Source organism: Ictidomys tridecemlineatus, chromosome 4 (assembly GCF_052094955.1).
Source record: "Ictidomys tridecemlineatus isolate mIctTri1 chromosome 4, mIctTri1.hap1, whole genome shotgun sequence".
Lineage (NCBI taxonomy): Eukaryota > Metazoa > Chordata > Mammalia > Rodentia > Sciuridae > Ictidomys > Ictidomys tridecemlineatus.
This window is the reverse complement of record NC_135480.1, coordinates 164,615,285-164,639,242: the sequence shown is the minus strand read 5'-3', so window position 1 is coordinate 164,639,242 and position 23,958 is coordinate 164,615,285. Positions and strand designations below refer to the sequence as shown.

Below are 23,958 nucleotides of genomic sequence, written 5' to 3'. Positions count from 1 at the left end.
CATCCCATCAAGACTCTCCAACAGTTAATGTTATATGTCAACTTCACTAAGCCACAAGGTACCTATGTACTTGGTCAATTATTATTGTGGGGGTTATAGTCAGCTTTTTATTTCTGTAATGTAATATCTGAGGTAATTATCTTATAAGGTGGAAAGGTTTATTTTGGTGCTCTGGTTTTATAGATTTTTGTCTATGGTCACTTGACTACATTGCCTTTGGGCTGAGGCAGCACATCATGGCCAGAAACATGTGGCCAAGTAAGCTATTCACCTCATGGAGGCTGAGAAGTAAAAGAAAAAAAAAATTAAAGTGCAAGAGACCAGCATTACATCCCACAATACCCTTTGAAGGCATGTCCCCATGACCTTGTTCTGGTTTAGCTATGTAGTGTCCCCAATTTTCAGAGATGAAATGATCAGGTCCTGAGAGGCAGAGCTTATTCCATGCATTAACTAATCCCCTGATAGGGATTCATTGGGCGGTAACTGTAGGCAGGTAGGGTGTGGTTGGAGGAGGTGGGTTCACTGGGGGTGTGCCTTCGGGTTCTATATTTTGTCCTTGGTGCGCAGAACACTGTCTCTGATTGTCTTGGCCTGAGCTGCTTTCCTCCATCACACCCTTCTGTTCTGATGTTCTGCCTCACTGTGGGCTCAGAGCAGTGGAGTTGGCATGGACTGAGGCCTCTGAAATTGTGCGCCCCAAATAAATCTTTTCTCCTCTAAAATTGTTCTTGTGAGGTCTTTTGGTCATAGCAACAAAAAGCTGACTGAAACAAACCTAAACCCCTTCTCCTCTTAAAAACTTCCACCGCCTTCCTATAGCACCAAGTTGAAGGCCTCGCCTTGAACACGTGGGCCTTTGGGAGACTTTCCAGATCCAAATCATGGCACTGGATGTGCCGGTGAAGGCTGTCACGGAACTGAGCCGACTCTAGCCGTGGGCAGGCTGCTCGGTTTCTGGGTGTCCTTTGCTGTGTTTGAAGTGAATAGTGGCTTCTCTGAGGATCACGGAAGCAGGCAGTACTCTGAATCAGAGGCAGTGGGTGGACCTTGTTCTGGGGACACTTGGACCATCTGCAAATGTGAACTTGGTTCTTGCCTACGGGGCCTCCCTAGGTGAAGGGCTGCCATTGTAGGCTTCACAAATTAAATTCAAAAATGTCTGTTTCTGAGTGTGGTGATTTTTATTTTTCCCCATCCTTTCTCATCATCTGAAGAGTCTAGGCTTATGGAATCCAAATAAAAGAAAGGACTGTTTTTTTCTCTTGTCTCATGCTTGTCCCTTTCCTGATGCAACAAACAAGCAATTTGATTGCTGGCACAGAAGGAAGGGATAAAAAGAGAAAAGGAAATCTTGGAGGTGGACAGAGACAATCAATATTTCAAAAATGTAATCGTTACATTTTCTTAAATATTTCCATGCATACAGAAGAAACTGATTCCTTTTCTTCCTCTTAACCCAGGGAAGACCCTGGACAGTGCTTTTATCATGGACTCAGCTTCCAGCAGCTTAACATCTGTAGTTCCTTCATGATTCAACTCTTCATTCTCCTGTCATCCATTTAAGTCCCTTATTTCCTGGTGCCTTCTTTGAATGTGCTCCATGTCTCTTTTAAAGTCTCAGGTGTGGCTGAGACTGAACACCATCTGTAGTCTAACACAGGACATTTGCATAAAATTTCAAGCCATCCATGTTTCAGGAATGTAAGACAATACCCAAACCCTAGATGACAGGTATATGTATGCACCTCTACTTTCTCCCCCCAACTTTTTTTTTCTGTATATTTTGGGCTTATTTAGTCTAGAATACAGAAACATCACAGAATCAATATGGCTATACAGAATAAAAGCAGATGCACAATATCTTCCTACAGCTTCCCTTGGCCTCAGAGTGTCTGACAGGTGAGGAGGAGGGAATATAGCTGACAGTACCATTATCTATTTAAGGCAAGGTCTTGCAGGATCCAAGAAGGTTAATTTCATGCTGGGCCAGATTTTCTTTATATGGAGTCTTTCATTGACATTCAGAACTTATGTACTTAATAAAACTTCATGCTTAATTCTTCTCTTTAAAGGGTTATTTGCAAACTTTAGACTCTGCTGGTTATTAAACCATGCTTAATTCTTCTCTTTAAAGGGTTATTTGCAAACTTTAGGTTCTGCTAGTTGACTCATGTCAGAATGCTCATGGCAGCTGGGAAAAGGTAGGCAGTGTGTAGGCATTTCTGAGTTCTCCTTCTTTGCCCTCAGCTCCCAGCAGCCTGGGAGGCCCCTTCACTCACTGCACTGGAGAACACATTATTGCTCATTAATAATGGCTTCATCTGGCTGTGGAAAGGTTTGTTGTGTGCAGCATAATGTAGCAGTAGAGCTGGTGTTGCCAGATAGCACAAATTTTGAAGCTATTGTATTTTCCCTGCTCCTAATTCCTTAAAGCTCAAGTTTAAGACAATAAAAATTCTGCTTAAAGTTTTTTTTTAAAGGTGGATAGACCCAAGAATATTATCTGCATGAGTGTGAAAGAAGAGTAGACTCATTCAGTTTGAAACAGCAATAGTTCTTGAGAGGTAGAGCTTACAAAGGGACAGTGGCCACACTATATATGACACTAGAGTTTTTACCCACAACCTCCAGAGCCACCAACTCAGGAAGCCAAGCCACCACCTCTGCAGTATTCTCCCACATTAAAGGGACTTTTGTTTCCCTAGGTTTTGCCCCACTTACAACTCAAGATCCAGGAGAGAAGGACAAATACAATTCTCAAATCACTTAACATGCTCTGCTTCAAGCTAGCCTGCCTCTAGCTTTTCCATGTCAGTAACCTCTAATCAAAGTGTATCTGAAGCCTCCCCCACTTTTTCTATTAAAACAGTTTCTTCCTCCTTGCTTGCCTTTGAGTCTATACGAAATGCAAGTGATGGTAGTTAAGTACTTGTTACAGTGAGCTCTAAGTAATAATATTTGTTCTGGGGGGTTCATTATGTATATACATTCCATCATTTAATCTCACAAATATTGAATAAAATACTCCTCTCCAATGTTCTGATGGAACACAAAGGAGAAAAAGTATCTGCACCCGGTCATACCATTGTTATGTGGTGGGCCAGAATTTGAATCTAGATCTGTTGGTCTCCTAATGCAGGCCTTTTAAATTGGTGCTTCCTGGTATTCCACTGTGAACCCTTAGAAGCCATGGATTGATAGCTACTATAGGATCAGTAGGAGTTGAGATTTGATCAGAGATGGTATATTTTTAAAATGTTTCTTCTGTAGTTCCTCAGACAAGAGGTGACTAGCTGGTCACCAACCTGCCATTCCCCTTCCCTGATTTAGACTTGTAAAGTGCCATTTGATTGGCTTAGTATTTCATAAGGCTCTTGCCTTATTGTGACTATTCCTGACCAAAGGAATGTGAGCATGAGTGGTATTACTTTGGAAAAGGTGGCTAACCATCTGGTACCCCAAGCACATGTTCTTATATCCTTCCATGGAAATAATGGAGGGTTATGTTGAAGATACAAGCAATAGAAGTTGAAAGAAAGCTGAATTCCCAGGGTTTGGACTTAAAGGAGACTTATTACCCAGGAGAAGAGTCAGACTAGAAATATCCTCATAGGATTTAGCATAAGTGAGAAATCACCGAGGTTTGAGGTAATGATGCCTCTCTTTAAGGATATTTTTAGGCTATTTTTAGGGGCAAGATAAGGTCCCCAAATCATTTTCTGGTAACAATTATATTTTGTCTAGCTAGGAAATATATACATGCTGATGTTTTCTTCAAAGTGCTTGTAGCATTTTTAGTATGTAGAGCTAAAATGCAGGCACAGTAGACTATTGTACTAGGAGTTGACATTAAATGCAATTGATTGTAGCCACACCGGGAGCAGGACAGACAAGGTAAATAAATTATGAATTCCGGGGGAAAAGAGCTTGCAAGAGCTGCTGTTTCATTTCCCTCTTAACCCCCTGCGACTGTAAACACGCTTATAGATATATTTTATTAATCATTGTTTTGATGTATTTGGATTTTGCAAGTGGCTATTGTAGCTAAGGGATTTCTGGACACCCCTGTAGCTAATCAGATTAAGGACATGAATGCTGCAGTGACAAACTGGTGTATGTGTGAAAAGACAAATGGAAAAGCTCTCCCTTACCAGCACTTGTAACTAGCTGTTTGTTTAAAATAACAGCTTTAGACCCCTTTCCAACTGTGCTGTCCTCACTTCTGTCAATAAATGATGGACTTTAGACTAAAAATTATGTGAGAGATGCTTAATAAATGAGTATCTTTCAAGGAACATCATCAGAATAAGCACTTCAAAATTCATTTCATGCCACTTGAAGAAAGATAGTATTGATAGGATGTGTTGAAAGAGCCTTACCTGCCAAAACTTCAAAAAGACCTATTCATTTTATGAAGAAGGCAAATCATTGATATTATTAACCATTCATCAATCTAAATACTAAGAGATCAAGCTAGGCTTCTGCCAGATGGAGAAGGTCAAGGGTTATATGTTTTTTCATATGTAAAAGGGAAGAAAAAGGGCAATTGTTTTAGTGGGCTCTTCAATGCTGTGACTTAAAGAATTTTAGGGGAAGAAAAGTTTATTTGGTGGCTAATGGTTTCAGAGGTGTTGGTCCATTGGTAGCAGATTCCTTTCCTCAGTGCTCTAGGTGAGGCAGAACACTGTGGCAGAGGAGTGTGGTGGAGAGAAGCAGCTCACATGATGATCATGAAACAGAGACAGATTGAGCATATCACCAAATATATGCCCCAAGGACATGCCCCCTCATTACCCACCTTCTCCAGCCACACCCTACCTGCCTTCATTTACTACTCAGTTAATCCCATCAGGGAATTAATTTGCTGATTGGCTTATGACTGACATAACCCAATCATTTCTCCTCTCAATCTTCTTGCATTGTCTCACACATGAGCTTTTGGGGGACACCTCACATCCAAACCATAACATAAAGGTAAGGGGTGGTCATGAAAATAGAAGGGAGATCATTAGTGTAGAAAAAGGGACCAGAAAGAGGGAGGAGGAGAGGGAAAGGGGAAACACTGGAGAATGATATTGGCCAAATTATTTATTTATATTGTGTGCATGCACAAATACGTAACAACAAATCCCACTATTGTGTACCACTATAATGTACCAATAAGAAATATGGAAAAAATGGGCTTTGCATAAGCTCTAACCACAACAGAGTGTGTGTGTCAATTCCCCGCTTTTATCTGTCTACCTTTATTGGGTGGTGGTGATTACTGGTTTCAAGCCTTGGCTTTTTTCAAGGTCATCTTGCAGTGAAGTCTGACCCAGTCCTTCATCACCCCAGATCTTGGGACATCTGGTGAGGTCACTATTTATCCTATAGTCCATCTTAGTAATTTTGCCATATTACCTTCTGCTATATAAATATATGTTTTGGGCTGGGGATGTGGCTCAAGCGGTAGCACGCTCACCTGGCATGCGTGCGGCCTGGGTTCGATCCTCAGCACCACATACAAAACAAAGATGTTGTGTCCACTGAAAAAACTAAAAAATAAATATTAAAAAATTCTCTCTTCTCTCTTCTCTCTCTCTCTCTCTCTCTCTCTCTCTCTCTCTCTCTCTCTCTCTTCTCTCTCTCTTTAAAAAAATAAATATATGTTTAATGTTTATCTGCCTTCTTTACCATTTGTTTGGATCACTGCCATATCTCCAGTGCTCTCTCTGTCTTGCATATGTAGAACCCACTATTTGTGGAATAAGTATGAGCAAGGTGACTGGAAATAGCATAAATTGGGGTAGTCTTCACTTCTAAGCATCAGATGTGACTTGGGATCAAATGTGAATGCTGGGTAAACCTCAGTACATGAAGAGAAGGAAAAGTGCTTCAAGTAGGGAATGAACAGGCCAAATGCAGGAGTCAGGAATGAGTTCAGTGCGCTCTTTAACCTGTCAGTAGACATGGGACGGTGTCGACTGAAAGATGAGTTTCATGATTTTGGAACATTAAGGATGAATAGAACTGTGGAAAAATCCTTGAAAGTTTTAGGATTGGCTTGTTAACTCCATGATTAGTTTTTATAAAATGTTGGTTTTTTTTTTTTTTATGGAATAACTTTACAAGTGAGAGTCGCATATTTCAATTCTGGTTACCCCAGGTGATTCAGCTCTCTGAAACTACACATGTCAAAGAAGAATATGAGAGCATTAATTGATTTCATAGCCCTCAAAATTCATAGTTGAAGCCTCAATAATCACTGATGATATTTGGAAGTGGGGCCCTTGGGAGGTAAATAATTAGGTCATGAAGTCAGAGGTGTCGTGAATGGGATAAGTACTTATAAGGGGTTGAGAAGAGATCAGGTGGTTGGCTCACGTGTGTATGTCCCTTCTCATGTACTCCCCGACCCCCTTGCCATGTGAGGAGAGAGCAAGAAAGGGAACATCCGTAAACCAGGAAGATGATCCTCACAAAAGCCTGACCATGCTGGCACCCTAATCTAGGACTGATCTAGGATTTCTAGTTTTCAAATGTGAGAAATGGATATTTATTGTCCTAATACCCAGTTTGTGGTGTTTTGTTACAGTAGCCAAACTAAGATAGGGCCCAAACCAAAAGATTGAAATTCATTTTGTCACTCAGCCATTGTACTTTCCCATTCCCAGTTCCAGGGTAGAAGGCTTTTATAGGTCAAGAAATATTTCCTGGGATGGATACAGTCATGTTAAACACAATGTTCATGTTTCCTGGTGGACCAGAGTTCAGCTGCTTGGGTTCTTGCAATTCTTAGGGTTGCTGGAGGAGCAGGGCTGGGTATCATTCTGGTGAAGTGGCTTTAAAATGAGCTGCAGAAGCCCCAGTCTAGAGATTCTGAATTTTTTTATGGTACAATCAGCCTACTTCCCACCAACTCCTGATAGTTAAGCAAGAACAAGCTTCTCATGGGTCAGAGTCCCTTAGGGCTCTTCATGGAGGCAGAGATGATCTGTTTCCTCCTTACACAAAGGTAGAGGAGTGTAGTCTTACTACTTTCAGTTCATGTACCTGGGTTCACAGTAAATCAGAACATTCTTCTGCCTCAGATTTGTTTTCCAGTAAAATAAAAATTACTGAGAGGTATTAGTCATTACTAAGTGCTCAGAGTTAAACTTACTGCTCTACCTATTGTATTAGTCAGAGTTCTTCTGAGAAACAATCAATAGGCTTGCTCACTCTGTTGATATATCTGTTTATGAGGAAATTTATTATAGGAATTGGCTCACGTGATCATGGAGGCCAAAGAGCCCCACAGTCTACTTTCTTCAGGCTGGATATCTAGGAAAGCCAATGCTGTAGGTAATCCAGTCTGAGTCCAAAGGCCCCAGAATAAGGAGTATCAGTGTCCAAGGGCAGGATGAGATAGATGTCCCACATCAACTAGAGTGGGAAAATTCCCTTTCATCCACTTTTCTGTTCTATTTGGGTCCTCAGTGGATTGGATGAAGCTGACCCACACTAAGGATTGTGTATATCCTTTATTCAGTCTGTTCATTCAAATGCTATTATCTTTCAGAAATATTCTCTCAGACATATCCAGAAATAGCGTTTTACTGGTTATCTGGGCATTCCTTTGCCTTGTCAAGCTTATACATTAGCCACACACCTATGTTATTTAACATATTCTTCAAGAACTGAGTATTTTTGTGATTCCCCCATTGTACATATCAAGAGACTGTGCACTGAAAATTTAAGGAACTTCTCCAATGGTGTACAGTTAGTGACAGTTTTCTGAGGACTCATGATATATTTCGATCCAAAATGTAGTCACTATATAATGCTAGACTTTGTCTTTATTTTTGAAGGCAATGACCCATATTTAGGCTAACATCTTCACATTTCTCACAAACATAACAGCATGAGCAATCTTTTGCAATAATTATTCAAGCAAAATCAGGAACACTGCAAATGCAGTGATCTCAATACCCACTTCTTAGATGTCCTGGGCTCAGATCCCACTGTAACATTTACAAGTGGTGTGACTGAAGCTTGTTTTCTTAAAAAGTGGGATACTTACTTCTCAAGGGATATAAGGCTTAATATTGTATGCAAACCACTTAGCATTGTACCTAGTGTGTGCTCAAGAACTCTGTAGATACAGTTTCTAATTTCTTCCAAAGAACACAGAGTATGGATTATTAAGGGTAGAACTTTAATCCTAGCTGGGCATGGTGGTATTTGCCTGTAATCCCAGCAATTTGGAAGGCAGAGGCAAGAGGACAACCTTTGCAACTTAGCAAGACCCTGTCTAAAAAAAAAAAAAAAATAGATGGGTGGGGAAGTTGGGACTTAGCTCAGTGGTAAAGCACCCCTGAGTTCAATCCCAGTGCCGAAAACAAAACAAAACAAAACAAAACAAAACCTTTAATCCTAGTTCAAGTACATGTATTGCTTTGTCTTGTTTTTCTGTTAGAAGATGGGCTGGAATTCCTGGAACTCCAGGTAGTGAGAGAATGAAGCAGAGTGGGCAGACACATGTAGCCTGGAGAAGGGACTGTACAACTGACTAACAACGTTGTCATGCATTTGTATGAGGAAATTAAAATATAATAAGGTATGTTTGGAAACTGAGACTAAAGAGAGGTTTATAAAATGCTGAAAGGTCTTCCTTCCATTAAACCCTGGATTCTCTAGCAATGGTTCTAAACTTTTGGGGAATGTTAATGATGGAAAAACCAGGGAGCATTTACCCTCCAAGTACATGTACACACAAAATCATCACATAGCTCTGGGGACTCACATGCAGCCTCTGAAGTCCATTCACACAATTGTTCCTAGACTGAGGGCACTGGGCCCAGTGAGCACTGAAGATGGCTTTCTATCAGGAGCTCTCCTCAGGGCAGATTGTGGGTTTGGAAGTTGAAGGCTGAGGAGGAGTTTGACAGGTGGAGACGAGGGAAAGATGGTTCCGTCAAAGGGAATTTACGACAGAGTTATGGCAGGTGAACCCTGGAGAAGAGCACCCAGCTGGGACTTGGTGAACAGTTGCTATTGCCATGCTGAGGAGCTCACCTGTGTCTTCATGGACCCATGTTCTCAAGGTGGTCTCCTGAGGGATGAGCAGGCTTGGGATGGGGCTGATGGGGATCTCACATCCTCCATCAGAGTTGTACCTAGAGCAGCTACATTTTATCTTTTTGTTCTATTTAGATTCACATGACAGTAGAGTGTATTTTCACACACACACACACACACACACACGGGGTATAACTTATTCTAATTAGGATCTCATTATACGTGATGTGGAGTTTCACTGGTGGTGTATTCATATATGAACATAGGAAAGTTAAATGCGATTCATTCTACTGTCTTTCCTATTCCCATCCCCCTCCCTTCCCTTCATTCCCCCTTTGTCTAATCCAATGAACTTCTGTTCTTCCCTCTCCACCCCTTATTGTGTGTTAGTATCTGCATATCAGAGAATCAGAGAGAACATTTAGCCTTTGGGTTTTGGGGATTGGCTTATTTCACTTAGCATGATAGCCTCCAGATCCATCCATTTACCTGCAAATGCCATAATTTCATTCTTTCTTATAGCTGAGTAATATTCCATTGTATACATATACCACATTTTCTTTATCCATTCATTTTTTTGAGGGGTATCTAGGTTGGTTCCACAGCTTAGATACTGAGCTGCTGCATTTTAGAATGTATACGTTAGAATTGGTTTGAATTAAGAATTTTATACCTTTAAAGTGTTGAAAGAAATCTGTTATAGACTGTAGAGATCAAAGTACATTTTAAAACAGGAGAGAGTGCTGTAAGCCACGTGTATTGAATTGAGAAGGCCAGAATGTCTTGCCTCTAGCTCAGCCCTGCCTTGTCAGACTTTCTATAATGAGGTTTTATATCTGTGCAGTCCAACCAGAAGCCACGGTTCACCTGTGGCTGTTGAACACTTGAAATGGGGCATTGGAGATAGAGGAACTGAATTCTTAATACTGCTTTCTAAATAGTTTAGATTTTTAAGTAGCCACAGGTGGCTCCATCAGTGGTCTCCCATCTCTAGAAAGGAATGTAATTCTGCCCACACCAACATTTTTAGCACCTTGAGAAATGAGTTGGCACTCCTACCTGTTGAACTCTAAGAGGATATATTTGTATTGCTTTGGGCCACTAAGTGTGTGGCAGTTTGTTGTGGCAGCAATAGAAAAATAACAAAAACCCTCAAATGGAATCCTTGAAGGTACTTTTGGGCAAATATTATTTCCAGCAAGTAGTTATCCCACTGAGACAATATTTTCATTTTTCAAAGTTGATTCTTTTTCTGATTATCTAAGTAGTGTATGGTAATTATGCAGAATTTGGAGAAATCACAGAATACTTTAAATAGGAAACAAAATGCTTTCCAGATTCATATTTTTGTAGTGGCAATGATAATGAGATAAGAGTTATGGAGTAATTATGATGTTCCAAGCTCTGTTCTAAACACTTTACTAGTATTAATTCATTTAATTTGTCTTACAGTCTGTGAGGTAGGCACTGTCCCCCCACTGCACGGTGGGAACTAAGGCAGAAATTAAAATCATGAGCTTATCTGATTAAAAAAGGCACAGCAAAGCTTAATCACATGCTATACTACCTGCATCCTGAATATACTACTTATAGTTTTGATTTCTTTAGGTTTTGGTACCAGGGATTGAACCCAGGGGCACTTAACAACTGAGCCACATCCCTGGCCCTTTCTTTAAACTTTGAGACACAGTCTCACTAAATTGCTTAGAGCCTCACTCGGTTGCTGAGGCTGGCTTTAAACTTGCAATCCTCCTGCCTCAGCTTCCTCAGCTGCTGGGATTACTGTCTGCTGTGCCTGGCTTGTCTTGATTTATTTACTTAATCTTTTAAAGATTTTCTCATGCTATTAACAAATCCTAATTGATGTTTGCAGATTGTGTAGGTAGCATAAATACCACCTTTTGGGGGCCACATTTATGCTAAAATAATTTCAATGATCTGCTTTATTACCAAAAGAAATATGTTGAAAATGAAAATCTGTTAGCTTAAATATAAAATTAGCACAATGCTGTTTTATTATTAGAGATAGGGTTGTGTGGGAGCAAGTGCCAAATAAGTTTGTAAAGTTATATTTGGAATTTGGGATTAATTTTCCTACAAAGTAATGTGATCTATTATTGTAACTTCACTAGCCCTTTCCTTCCCAAATGCCCATTTTTCCCATAACAAAAAGCATTTTTCCTAGTAAATGTATATTGAGGTTAGTCGTAAGAGTTTATGTATAAGAGAAAGAAAATTTCTCCTAGGGAGTACCACTGTAAACCAGTATAAAATTGATCAGATCAGAGGTATGCAAAGTTACCTTTAAGAGACAATGTAGCTCCTAGAACTATAAAATGTTACCCAAAGAAGGGTGTGGTCAGGAAGCCCTCAGCTTCAGGAGAACTGAGATTTGAGCACTTTGCACATCCATTGATAGCAACCAAGGTGGTCCTGCACATGGCACAGGGAGCTTCAGCTGGTGACTTCTGCAGGGTCTGGTCTCTTTGAAAGGCAGATGCATCTGATTATTTTAGGTGATACAGCTAATTTTGCTTAGCATTCTTATTTGTACATTTGCCCCAAAACTTCTGGTTAGAATTTGGCTTCTTACATACATCTACCTAGGGAAAGACTTCTGTGGTCATGCTGCCTCAGTATTATACCTCTATCACAATTGTATTTATTAATGTAAATTAAAAGATAAGTGTTACAGAGCTGCAAAACCTTTCGCTCACATCCCCAAAGCCCCTATTCAATCCCCAGTTCCAAAAAAGAACAGACAAAAGAAAAAAAAAAGTGTTGTGGTTTTATAAATGACTCCCAAGTTTAACTCAAATATACCCCTGAGAGATGGGTCCATTCTTGGCAAGCTGACTGAATCAGCTCTCAGGAAGAGCCTACAGGGTCATGCTTACTCCCTGAACCTACCTGGTATCCTGGGTCTTCCCTTTGCTTTGTGTCCTTCAACATTATCATAGGCCAAGCTTAGGCTCTTAGTATTATTTAGGCATTTTTAGTGTATATTAGTAATAAAAGAATAGAAAACTGTAGCTGCAATCTTAGTAATTACTACAGAAGGCTGGGAAGGTCAGAAAAGAACAGCTTAATTAGAGAAAGATGTAGATGTTGCTGCTGCTTCTGATAATGATGAATAACATTAATTGGGGACTTAAAAAGTGTCAGGCTTTGTGTTAAACACTTTAAATAAGTTATTTCATTTAATCCTAATAATCCCAAGAGGAAGGTACATTATTATGCACAATTTACCAGTGAGGAAATGGAGGGATCTAAAGGTCAGATAACTCACCCATGGTCAGACATCACTGATAAGTGCAAAGCCAGCACTGCAGCCTGGATGGCATGGATCTTTGCCCAGACTCCTGACCGCGGTGCCCCACCAAGGACTGGGAGGAGGTTCTGGGGGACAAATGATGGAGACTCCCATTTCAATGATAGGAATTGATTTATCTGGTTCATGATTCAGTGTTCTTTTTTTAATCCAAGTCTGTCGTTAACTCCTCATACTGAGCATTCAGGATTTGATTTCAGTCTTGGCTTACTACTCAATCAAATGGGGGAAGAGGAGAACCTTCTAAGAAAAGTGGGTGAGCCTTGGAAGGGGCTGAGGCAGATTGATCGAGAGGAGTCCAAGATGATCCATGTGCATGGAAACATTGGCCAGATGAAAAAAAATAAATAAGCTACCAAAAATAAATGAATAAGCTGTGAATGCAGACTGAAGGAAAGAGAAGGAAGGTTAGACATCCAATTATAATCATTTTGAGGGGGAAAAATGGATCAGATACCAGTAACTAGAAAGCTCTTTGCTTCTGTCTGAAGAGGAGGCTCAAGGGGTAATGGAATCACACTCAGCTGGATGTCAGTCTGTATGTTCCTTGGTTTGTAACTGGAAGTCCTTGCTATTGCCTTTGAGCTCTGGAACTGTTTTATTGCTTTTATAAACTACTAGCTATCTTCTTTTAGAGGGAAATAACAGATGGTCATGCTGGAACTGAGCTTTTTATCTGAATCTTCAAAACCTTTTTGTGCACAATTTATGAAGTTCACTTCTTTGCAAATTCAGTGCTTTCTTGTAGCTTTTCCTTTTGAGATGAGCCACAAGAGCCTCATTTTGTTGGGCATTGCCTATTAGTGACAAAACTCCTTTCTTATTTAATCAGCTTCTCCAGTACAATTTAAGGCTGAATCCAGATAGGTCCTGTTTATGAGGGGGAAACGATTTTGGTGGACTGACTAAAAATAACATGTGGAATCTGCCACCTGGGTCTCCCTTCTGTATTCATCTTGTATTTGTATGCATTTTGCTCATGAAGTTAGAACTAATATGTCAGCTCTTGTAAGTATGAAAGAAATTTGACTGGGCCATGTGTATGTGGCCGTGACATCAAAAATGCTACAGTGCTGTGGAGAGGCTGAACCCAATCTCACTTTGTGTTTGGAGGACAAGGCTACTGTGGCCCCAAATCCTGGCCTTGCTGAGTTCAGAATGTACAGAGCAGAGGGCTAAACATATTCTTTGTTGATTGAAAAATACAGTTGTTCCCCTTCTTATGTAATGATATACTTTCTGTGGTTTTAATTAATCATGGTCAACCATGGTCTGAAAATATTAAATGGTGCACTGGGGGTATAGCTCAATAGTAAAACACTTGCTTGTATGTGCTTGTCCCTAGATTTGATTGCCAGTACTTAAAAAAAATAAATTAGTCAAAAATATTACATGAAAAATCCAGGAATAAGCAATTTGTAAGTTTTTAAGTTATACACCATTCTGAGTAGCATGATGAAATCTCTCACTCTTCTGTTCCATCCTGCCTAGGACATGAATCATCCCTTTGGCCAGCATATCCATGCTGCATATGCTACCTGCCTGTTAGTTACCTAGTAGTTGCCTAGGTTATAAACTGCTATATCAGTGTCATCATGCTTAATCCAACTCTTCATCATAATATCTGTATCATTCACCTCACTTCAAATAGGCTTCATATCATCTCATATACTCACAAAAAGAAGAGTGAGACAATATCAAGGTATTTTGAGAATAAAAAGAGCCATATTCACATAGCTTTTATTACCATATTGCTATAATTGTTCTTAGATATTGCTATTAATATTTTACTCTGCCAAAATTATAAATTAAACTCTATCATAGGTATATATGTATAGGAAAAAATAGTATGTCTGGGGTTTGGTACTGTTCATGGTTTCAGGCATACCCTGGGGATGATGAGAGATTAGTGTATGAATAGATCCTATTTTAAAATTCGAGGCAATGGTGGATTTTTCATAATTACTAAAAACCTGCAATAGAGTTGAATACACACTAGGCTTAGAAAACAACCAAACAAACCCCAATCAATTTTGCACACTTAAGCATGCATAGCTCATTTTGTTCTAGAGGTTTGCTTCTCCCAATCATTTGATATTAATACAGTTCTCATTTATTATTTAAATTCCTGAGTCACTCAGAGATACTCTTAACCAGCTTTTGTGTAGTCTTTTAATATTGCCTAGACTTCAATTGCCAGTTATAATTTAGGGACTCAAAAAACACAGACTATGGAGTTAAAGTCTGGGTCCACTACTTATAAGCTCGCATGACTATGGGCTATGTATTTAGTTGCTTTATGGGCTTCAGTTTTTCTCAACTGAAAATTCTGGTCCTATTGTTGGCTCTTGGCTGCTTAATGAAGTCTCTGAAAAGTTCCACAATAAGGAAGACTATTAAAATTATCACATGTAAAATATTCTCAAACTTATTTGATCACCAAAAACATTTTTTCAGTAAAACCTATTAGCATCCCATTGGCATCTACAAACACATTTTAAGAAATGCTGATCAGGTAGATAGAGCTGCAGTCTTTAATACAGAAATGTGTATTTGGATCCTTGTTCTACTCTTATTGCCTCTGTGACTCTGGCAAAGCACTAAATTTGACTGTCACCTACTATCAGTTAAAACACAGGTCAGGTATAATCAGTTCCAGTTCGAAACTTTCCCTCTATGTGCTCAGAATCAGTGCCACTCTGAGTAAGCCTGCAGCAAAAATGAGCAGTTATCTTGGTATTATCATCTTTTGAAATGAAATTCTTTACTTGCCTCATCCTAGTCCTGAACATGCTCATAATTTCCCGAACATGCATCTCATACTATAATAATTTATTGATATATCTCCACAAATTGACCAGAACCACACCTTATTAATCTCTCCACCTGGCATCTAGCTTAGTACGGGCACAAACTCGGTGGCAGCACATGTGTCTCCAGGGAGATGCTCTTCTCCTAGGTATCTCCCTCCACATCATGTTTCTGCTTAACTATCATCAGACAGGCCTGTGCTGGAAAGAGGCCCTTTTCCCCTTGCCACCTCCTCAGTATTTATCCCTTACATTGTGTAGTTTTTCTTCATAGCCCTCATCAAAATCTAACATTTTTTTTTTTTTTGTATATTTCCCTTCACTTAAACCTTAGTTGAGCAGGGTCTTGGTCTAACTTTTTCATTTCTGCCTCCCAGGGGCCTAGGATGGTGGTGCCTGGTACATAGTAAATAATAAATATTGATCAAATAAATGAATTATTAGTTGAATGAAGAATGAATGAACGAGTCCCTTCTTTTTCCTCCACTGCCTCATCTGACAAATAGGAATAATGCAAACTACCTTATTTGCTTTTGGACTTAAATAAGAATCTGCAAGTGGAGGCACTTAATACACTGCTTTGGCCAATAAATTCAGTAAATGGATGCTAAATAAATGTGAATCTAGCTGAATATGAGTGAAAGACTAACTCCTATGGAGGTTACTTTTTGGAATAATGGTAACTGTCAGAATTTTCTAATGCCATGAAGACAGAATGCTTGATACCATAGTGTCACTTACTGAGTGGTATTTTGTCAGCAGAATATTAATAAACCCACATTTACACTCCTTCTTTTATAGAGTGTATATTTAATCAAAGACAAAGTTATTTTTTTTTTAGTTTTAGATTTTAGTGATTGTAGGACAGTATCAAGGGGAAACTGTTAGTATTACGGTCCTTGAATTTTGGCTCTGCCCTTCACTAGTGTGAATGCTTTAGGATACTGCTTACTCCCTTAGTAATCCTTAACTTCTTCCTTTGTAGAAGAAAATTGTAAATAGCTATATCTCAGATTTAATATAAGAATTTTATGTTCTTGTTTTATAAACCGTAATAAATACGAGTTGCTACTGTTCTTTTTACTACTACTTCTACCACAGCCACCACCACTGCCACCAACCACCACTACCAAGTAACAACGTCTTGGAGTTTCGAAGCCAAACTCTAAGGAAAAAATGCTACCCACTATTAATTTTTCTCATTAACTTTTAGCAGATCTTGAAATCCAAAGGGAAGCTGGAACCAGGACAAATTGAATTAACTGATCATATCCACTGGCAGAACCCAGAAGCTGCTATTTCCACCAATAAGCTGTCCTTTGGTTCCTGTCCCTTTGATCTCCACAGCCCCTTAGGACTCTCCTGCTGTCCAAGGGAGGTTCCAATAGTCTGACAGATCTTTAGGACAGCATCCCTTAAATAACAAGCAGGTGGTTGCCTTGCAAGTGAGAAGTTATTGATGACCCACATGGCTATTCTGTTGATGATTCATTTTCTGTTTCCTGTCTATGTGCTTTTCAGAAGGCAAGCAAGCAGTTTTACATAAATCAATCTTTTCCTATCGAGCTGACACTATGTCAAGGAAGTCTGAAGATGTGACCTCTGTCTCCTTGGTATAGGGATGTCAGTAAGACAATGGGCCCTTGAAGGGTAGTCCAAAGAGCTCCTCTTGAAAAGTGAATCATGATCCTTTAAGGTTAAAGATTACACCGTAAAAGGGTTTATTTGTTTATTCTTTTTTCCTGAGGACTTAAAAAGAAATAGCCTCTTCCCTTGCGTGCTATTTTCTTGTCCACCTCTGCTATCTTCCCTTCACCACTACTTCATTTCTTTTTGGAGAGATCACAGAAAACTGTGTGTGTGTGTGTGTTTCTCAAGAAGCACTAGGAAAAAAGATAGCCCCCTTAAAATAGAATTACTGGGAACATATCTCCTTAAAAGAAGCTGAGATAACAGATTTCATTAAAATTGCTTTAATGGAATTGAAGGGAACTCTATCATTAAGATGTGTTTACAGAAAGTAAGTAGAAAGTGATTTTATTATTGAATGTTTCTAAATATATCCACCCACTCCTCCTCAACCAAGTAATGCAGGTTTGTGGTTCCAGGAGAACTCATATAATATCACTGAAGGGAGGGAGAGAGATCCAAACTGACCGTGACTCAGCAAGGTCACTCCTTAATTAGCCAAAGCAGAGACAAACCTAGAATTTCCTACTTTCATAGTGGAATAATGTTTTGAAATATTACAACTATGCTTCTTTACCCCATATTTTCTGTTAAATTCACCATAATTCTCTTTTAGGCAGTAATGAAATTTGCATTTTTCCTCACCTATTCTATAGTCTGTATGCAGAAAGAATAGGTCAGATTTTGGGTTTCAGAATCAACTCTGAGTTTAAGGCAGATAAAGTTCTGGGAAGTTGAGAGATTCTGCTGGTTATCTTGCTTTCCAGGGAGTCAGACCCAGGAGACAGGATGTCTTTTACTATGGCCAATATGTCTTAGCTAATAGAATGGCTGCAGGAGGTGCCCAGGCAGGTATGGGTAGCTTAGGAATGTCCTGTCCCTTTGCGGTATGGAGTGCAAAGTTGCAGAATGTTGCTGCTCAGAGCTGGAGAAGTTTCCCAGTTGGAACAAGGACAATGATGGTAGGCACCAGATGGGAACATGCATGTCTTAGCAGATGGATTGCCATAGCATGATCTTGGTTTATTAAATCTCCCTTTACAAAAGAAGTCCTTGTCATATGAAATTGTGGCAATTGTAAACATATTTGGGAAATAAACGGAGGATGATTAGGTAAGTTAATATAGTAGAACCTTGAGTGCTTGGCATGAGATTTTGACTTGATATATTTGGCAACTAGGAATAATTGATGTTTTTCTGGAAGAGGAGTGACAAGATGAAAAAAAAAAGGCTTAAATTGAAAGACTGCAAAAGACACTGGGGGAACAAAGACTTTAGATTTTTAAGGATATGCACATGCATGGCTCAATAAATGCCTATTGAATGAGAACAAGAATAATTCTCTTTCTTTAGTATGCTCAGTGAAATCTAAAAGTATTCTGTGAATTTAGGGCAGATATGAAGAAGGTTTTCTTGGTGGGAAATTGCTACCTTATGAAATAGAAGCTGAGGGAAGATTTTGGGAACTCACTGTGGTTTAGACTTTCTTCTAGCCTAAATGTCAAAGGTAATTTTTCTGACTTTTCAATACTAAGATATAGATAGATATACGTATATCTCTATAGATAGGTATAAATGTATAGATCTCTATTTTTATCTATGTACATATATATATTGATATTTAGACACATACAGCTGCTATGCTTTGGATATTGTTTGTGTCCTGCAAAGGCTCATGTGTCAAAAGCTTGATCCTTGTACTGGGGTTGTGGCTCAGCAGTAGAGTGCTTGCCTAGCACGTGTGAAGCCCTGGGTTCAATCCTCAGAACCATGTAAAAGTAAATAAAGAAAACAAAGGTATTGTATCCAACTAAAAAATAAATATTTTTTTAAAAAAAGTTTGATCCTTGGTCTGATGATAGAACCAGAGGGGGTTAGAACCTTTAAGAGGTGAGGCCTAGTGGTATGTAATTAGGTCATTGGAGCTCCACCTTCAGTAGGGACTATTGCTGGTCTCAGAGAGTAAGTTAGCTTCTGCAGGAGAGAAATATTATAAAGGAGCAAGCCTGGCCACTCCCTGGTCTAAGGTTTCTGTCAAGAAAAAAGTCTGGAAATAGGACCTCAGTCTCCTTGGAAGAGGGGAGTCAGGAAGAAAATTAGGCTAAGGCCCTGTTCTTCAAAGAGAGTTATGAATCTTTAAGATTAATTAAAGATTATCCTGCTAAAAGTTGTATCTGTTTATGCTGTTTCCCTTGCCACTCGATCCCTCTTGTTTGCACTTCTGCCATTGTGTTGCTGTCTACCTTGTGACCCTTGACAGAGCCCAGCAGGTGCCAGCGCCATGCCCTTGAACCTCCAAAACTGTGAGCTAAGTGAATCTTCTTTCTATACAAATCACCTAGTCTCAGCTATTTTTTTATAGAAACAGAAAGCAGATTAATACAATGACTTAGTTAACTCTATTATGCCAAGTTGTTAAAAAAAAAAAACAAAAAAACCTTACATGAAAAGACACAAAACCACCTTAAATGCATGGCACTATGTGAAAAAAAAAAAAAAGTGTGAAAAGACTATAAACTATATGATTCCAACTCTGTGACATCCTGGAAAAGGTAAACTACAGAGATAGTAACAAAACAAAATTCCCAAAAACCAAAAATCAGGGATTGAGAGGGATTGGGTGGAAGGATTAAATAGGTAGAGTACACAGGCGTTTTAGGGCAGCAAAGCTATTTTGTATCATGCCATAATGGAAAGTAAACGTCATTCAACATTTTTTAACACCCATAGACCTACACAACACAAAGACTGAATTCTCATGTTACCTTAGACTAACAGTAATATGTCTATTGTTTCTTATGTTAGTCACCATTTTGTCATACCACCAATATCAGAGATAAACCAACTTACAGAAATAGAAGGTTTATTTTGGCTTCTGACTCAAGACTTCTGTCCATGCTCAGTTGGCTCTTTTAATTTAGGTTTGTGGGAAGGCAGTTCATTATGGGATAGAGCCCACGGTAGAGCAAAGCTGCTCAACTCATCACCAAGATTTGAAAGAGAGACACATGAAGGACCTGGGGTTTCAATATTTCTTTCAAGGGCATGTCCTTAAAGGATACAGACCTTCAACCCATTGACCTTCAAGGGTATTTATCTAAATTATAACAGTTCACAATTGAAACAAATGTAAGATGTTTGTTATATGGAAACTGTGTATGAGGGGAGGAAAGGGAATATATATATAAACTATATTTTTTACTATTTTTATAAGCCTACGGTTTCTCTAAAAGCAGTCTATTGATTAAAAAAAACCCTGTAAATCATCAAGATGTGGAGGGATGAAGATTTTTTTAATTTAGGGTATCATCTTTTCTTTACTAGCCTATGAGTGAAAACAGGTGCACTTCCCTTTCCTTACTATTTAGGAAGGATTGAGAGGAATTGAACCATTATTCTTCTCTGTCATATAGAAATAAAAATGAATTATAGCAGTCAGTTTCTTTCTGCCTACTCTAAACTGGAAGATAGAGAAGAAGAAAGACCCTTTCTATGACTTTTCTCCCTGGAAATTGGTGGCTTGGGTTCCTGGCAGTTAAAGCAGCACACATGTGAGCAGGCATATGGAAATCAAAGGGCAGAGTGCAGCTGAGTCCAGTCCCCACTTAATATTTTACAAAAGCAAGGCCCAGTATTCAGAAGGAAATGGAAGAGTCCCCCTCCCGTTATCTCTTATCTTAGATTGTACCTGCTTCTCCAGCATTTCCCTGAGATTTACTACAGGTTACTCTCATCATTCTTTGGGCAAGTGCTGGTTCTCTTGGTGCCTCCCTAGCCTGCTGTGTGATGCCACATGGTATTTCCAGTTTGTATTTCATTCTTATCCAGCTATTAGAGCAGACCTAGCCTTCTGTTGATTTTTTTTAACTTTGTTGGAAATTGAGCAGATGGATTTGAATTCCTAATTTTCTGCAAAAATGTGCCAAGTACTTGTTCCTTTGTTCCTTATTTTCCTCTTGACCAATTCCTTGTGGGTTTACATTTATCCTCTTTAAAGGTCTCTAACTGATGAGTCTTATCTCACAGTGTTCTAGGAATATCCTTGAAGGTTAAGTTCTCTAGGATTAACTCCGCTGCCTTTTTGTTTTGTTTTTGGTACTGGGGATTGAACTCAGGGATACTTGACCACTGTGCCACATCTCCAGCCCTATTTTGTATTTTATTTCGAGACAGGGTCTCACCGAGTTGCTTTGCACCTCGCCATTGCTGAGGCTGGTTTTGAACTTGTGATCCTCCTGTCTCAGTCTCCCAAGCTTCTGGGATTACATGCACCACCACGCCTAGCCCCCTTTTGTTATGATACATTATCTCCTAGTTTCACACCCCTACTATATGTGGCACTTAAGAAAAGGAGAATTGAAAGACATATTTACCTAGTGTTTTATTGAGCACTAACTATGAACCAGCTACTTTGAAAAAATGTTTAAAGTAAATATTCTTATTTAATCTTCTTGAATGACCCAAGAGGCGGGCTAATCATATCATTATATAATAGGGTAGTGAGACTATCACAAATTGACTTGCCCAAGGTCAAATAACTAAGTGGTACAATAAGGAGGCAAATTCATATTTAACTTACTCTAAAATATTTTATTTTAATTAAGGAGCATTGGCTTTATAATCTGAACAGAGTTAGGTTTGAGTATAGAGTAAGGACATGCAGGACTATTGCTTAAACTGTATTCATCTGTAAAATGGGGATAATTTTAATTTATTTTTAATATCAATCTCAAAATTAAGAGAGATAAAGGAGATAAGGTACTTGTACCAGGCCTGACATATAATATTTTGAGAAATATCAGGGTTTTTTTTATATTAAAAGCTGCTATTTTTATTGATGATCATATAATTCTTCTTGGGACAGAAAAGTAAACCATACTAAACTCATGTATAGAAATTGACACATGTTACTAGATCTCTGTCCTTTTGTTCTTATATAACAAAATACCTGACACTGGGAAATTTATACAGGACAGAAAATTATTTTCCTCACAGTTCTGGAGGCTGGGAAGTCCACATTCAATGGGTTGGCAGGTTTAGCGGTTTGGTGAGGGCTGCTTTCTGCTTCCAGAATGACACCTTGATGCTGTGTCTTCCAGAGGGAAGAACATTGTGTCCACACATGGCAGAAGGCAGAAGGGCAAAAAGGAATAAGCACCCTTCATTAAGTCTTTTGGTAAGGACACCTAATCCTATTCAGGAGGGAGGAAGCCTCCTAGTCTGTCACCTCTTTACAGGCTCTCCTTAAAATACTGTCACAATGGCAACACCTATATTTTAGAAGGGACACATTTAAACCATAGCATATACCAAGCTCCATAAGCTGTGAAGGAGGCCAGATCTTGCATTGTTGACAATATAGTCCTCTACTGACATCTGAAATCCCATTTCCTAACCCTATGGCCAAAAAGTTATTTGAAGACCTGGTTGTTTTGGTCTCTTTCCTTAGAATCTGTTTTTTTCTGGTCAGCAACTACCTATACAATTTAATGCCAGACTTTCTTTTTTGGTCAGCACACCTGTCTGAAAGCTTCCTACTAGACTGAAGTGATCTATTTTCAATCCTTAGTGAGACTCTCTTTGGATTAAAGGTCAGGCATCCACATCTGCAGCTCTCACTGTCCTCCTTCAGCTGCCTGTGCAAATAGCAATGCTACATTGACTTGTTTTGCTGTCTCGCTCCTGCCTCTCTGGCTCCCAGTCAGATATTAAGGCCTTATGCTGGCTGGATGCTTTCTTGCTTTTGTCTCTGGTTTTAGGATTTGAAATGCAGGATACCCAGACCCAAAATTATTTAAACAAAACAAAAATTAAAAACAATACAATCACAACCTTTATTTGCACATGGCATATGTGGTATTTTAAATTCTACATATGTTGGAAATTTTTCTTGCTGTAATATAGTTTTTGTTTTCTTTGCTTTCTCAACCTTGGAAAGTGTGCCTTGTTTCTAGGAAACAGAATTCAAAATCCAAGTCAGTCTTTAGTAACTTAATGGTCCTGGTGGGGGCAGGGAGAGTGGGCTCCAGTAGTTTCATAAATCCCAGTATTTTATTTTTCCAGGTTAGTATATGTGGAAGAAATATCTCAATGTCTGCCATGTGCCAGAGGAAACTCGCGTGGCACAGGTCATCAATTTGGAAAATAGAAAAGGTCCAGGAGTCTGCAGGTAAGAGGGTAGTTTAGAGCGTTAAGAAAAAATATAAGGATCTAGACTTGTAGGAGTCCACCTTCTAGATCTGATACAACCTGGAAGTTCTGCCTCCCATGAAAGAACTGGCAAGGGAAGACCTTCCTCCCGACAACCTTTGTGACCCAAAGAACGCTGTGCAGCCAGGCAGAGAATGCCTAGAGAGCAGATTCAATGGAGTTAACAGTTACAAGCTTCTGAAACACTCCCCAACACCGTTGGAGATGGATACTACTTACTAATTCTGTTTTAGCAAGAATTTGAAAAAAGAGAAGAATTTAGATTCATATTTATCTAGATACTTTTTCTCTTGAAAGGATTCATACTTCAAAGGAGGAAGTCTATTTTCCCTGAAACTTTTTTTTTTTTTTTTTTGTCAAACATGCTGAAATGCTCAGAACCACTGCGGCAGGCCCAGAAATCCCCGACTGCCTTCAAGTCTCTTTCTAACCCAAGCAGGCCTCCCGGCTCATTTAACCAGGAAGCTGCGACAGATCTTCTCAGCGTCTCTAGGGAAAGGGCCTAAAGAGGACTTTATTCCATCTGGAGGTTCCCCTGCCTGGCCAGAGAGCGCTCTGGGCAGAGGCAGTGAACCATAGTAATAGAAAGACAGGGAGCAAGCTTTGGAGACTGAGGTTGGAATCTTTACTTTAGCCATATTACTACTTATTTTAGAACATGAGAAATGGAGTAATTCCTGCATTTCATAATTGCTAGGAATAAATGATGTCATGCAACAAGAGCTCCTGGCTCTGGTGCTGTAGTGTTGCAACAGTGAGTCCCTCTTATTTCTTCCTATTCTTCCACCACTGCTCCCCAACATGGAGCTTACTCTCTTGACCTGGGTCAAGAAAGGCTTCCTTTAAGGTGATTATTGATCAGAGTAAGACCAC

General features: G+C 39.3%; 1 long non-coding RNA gene across 1 annotated transcript in view; it reads left to right on the top strand.

The window, feature by feature from the left end:
• The window catches only part of LOC120889821 (uncharacterized), a 76,266-nt gene that overhangs the window by 44,771 nt on the left and 7,537 nt on the right, over nucleotides 1-23,958 (top strand). The window lies entirely within an intron of this gene.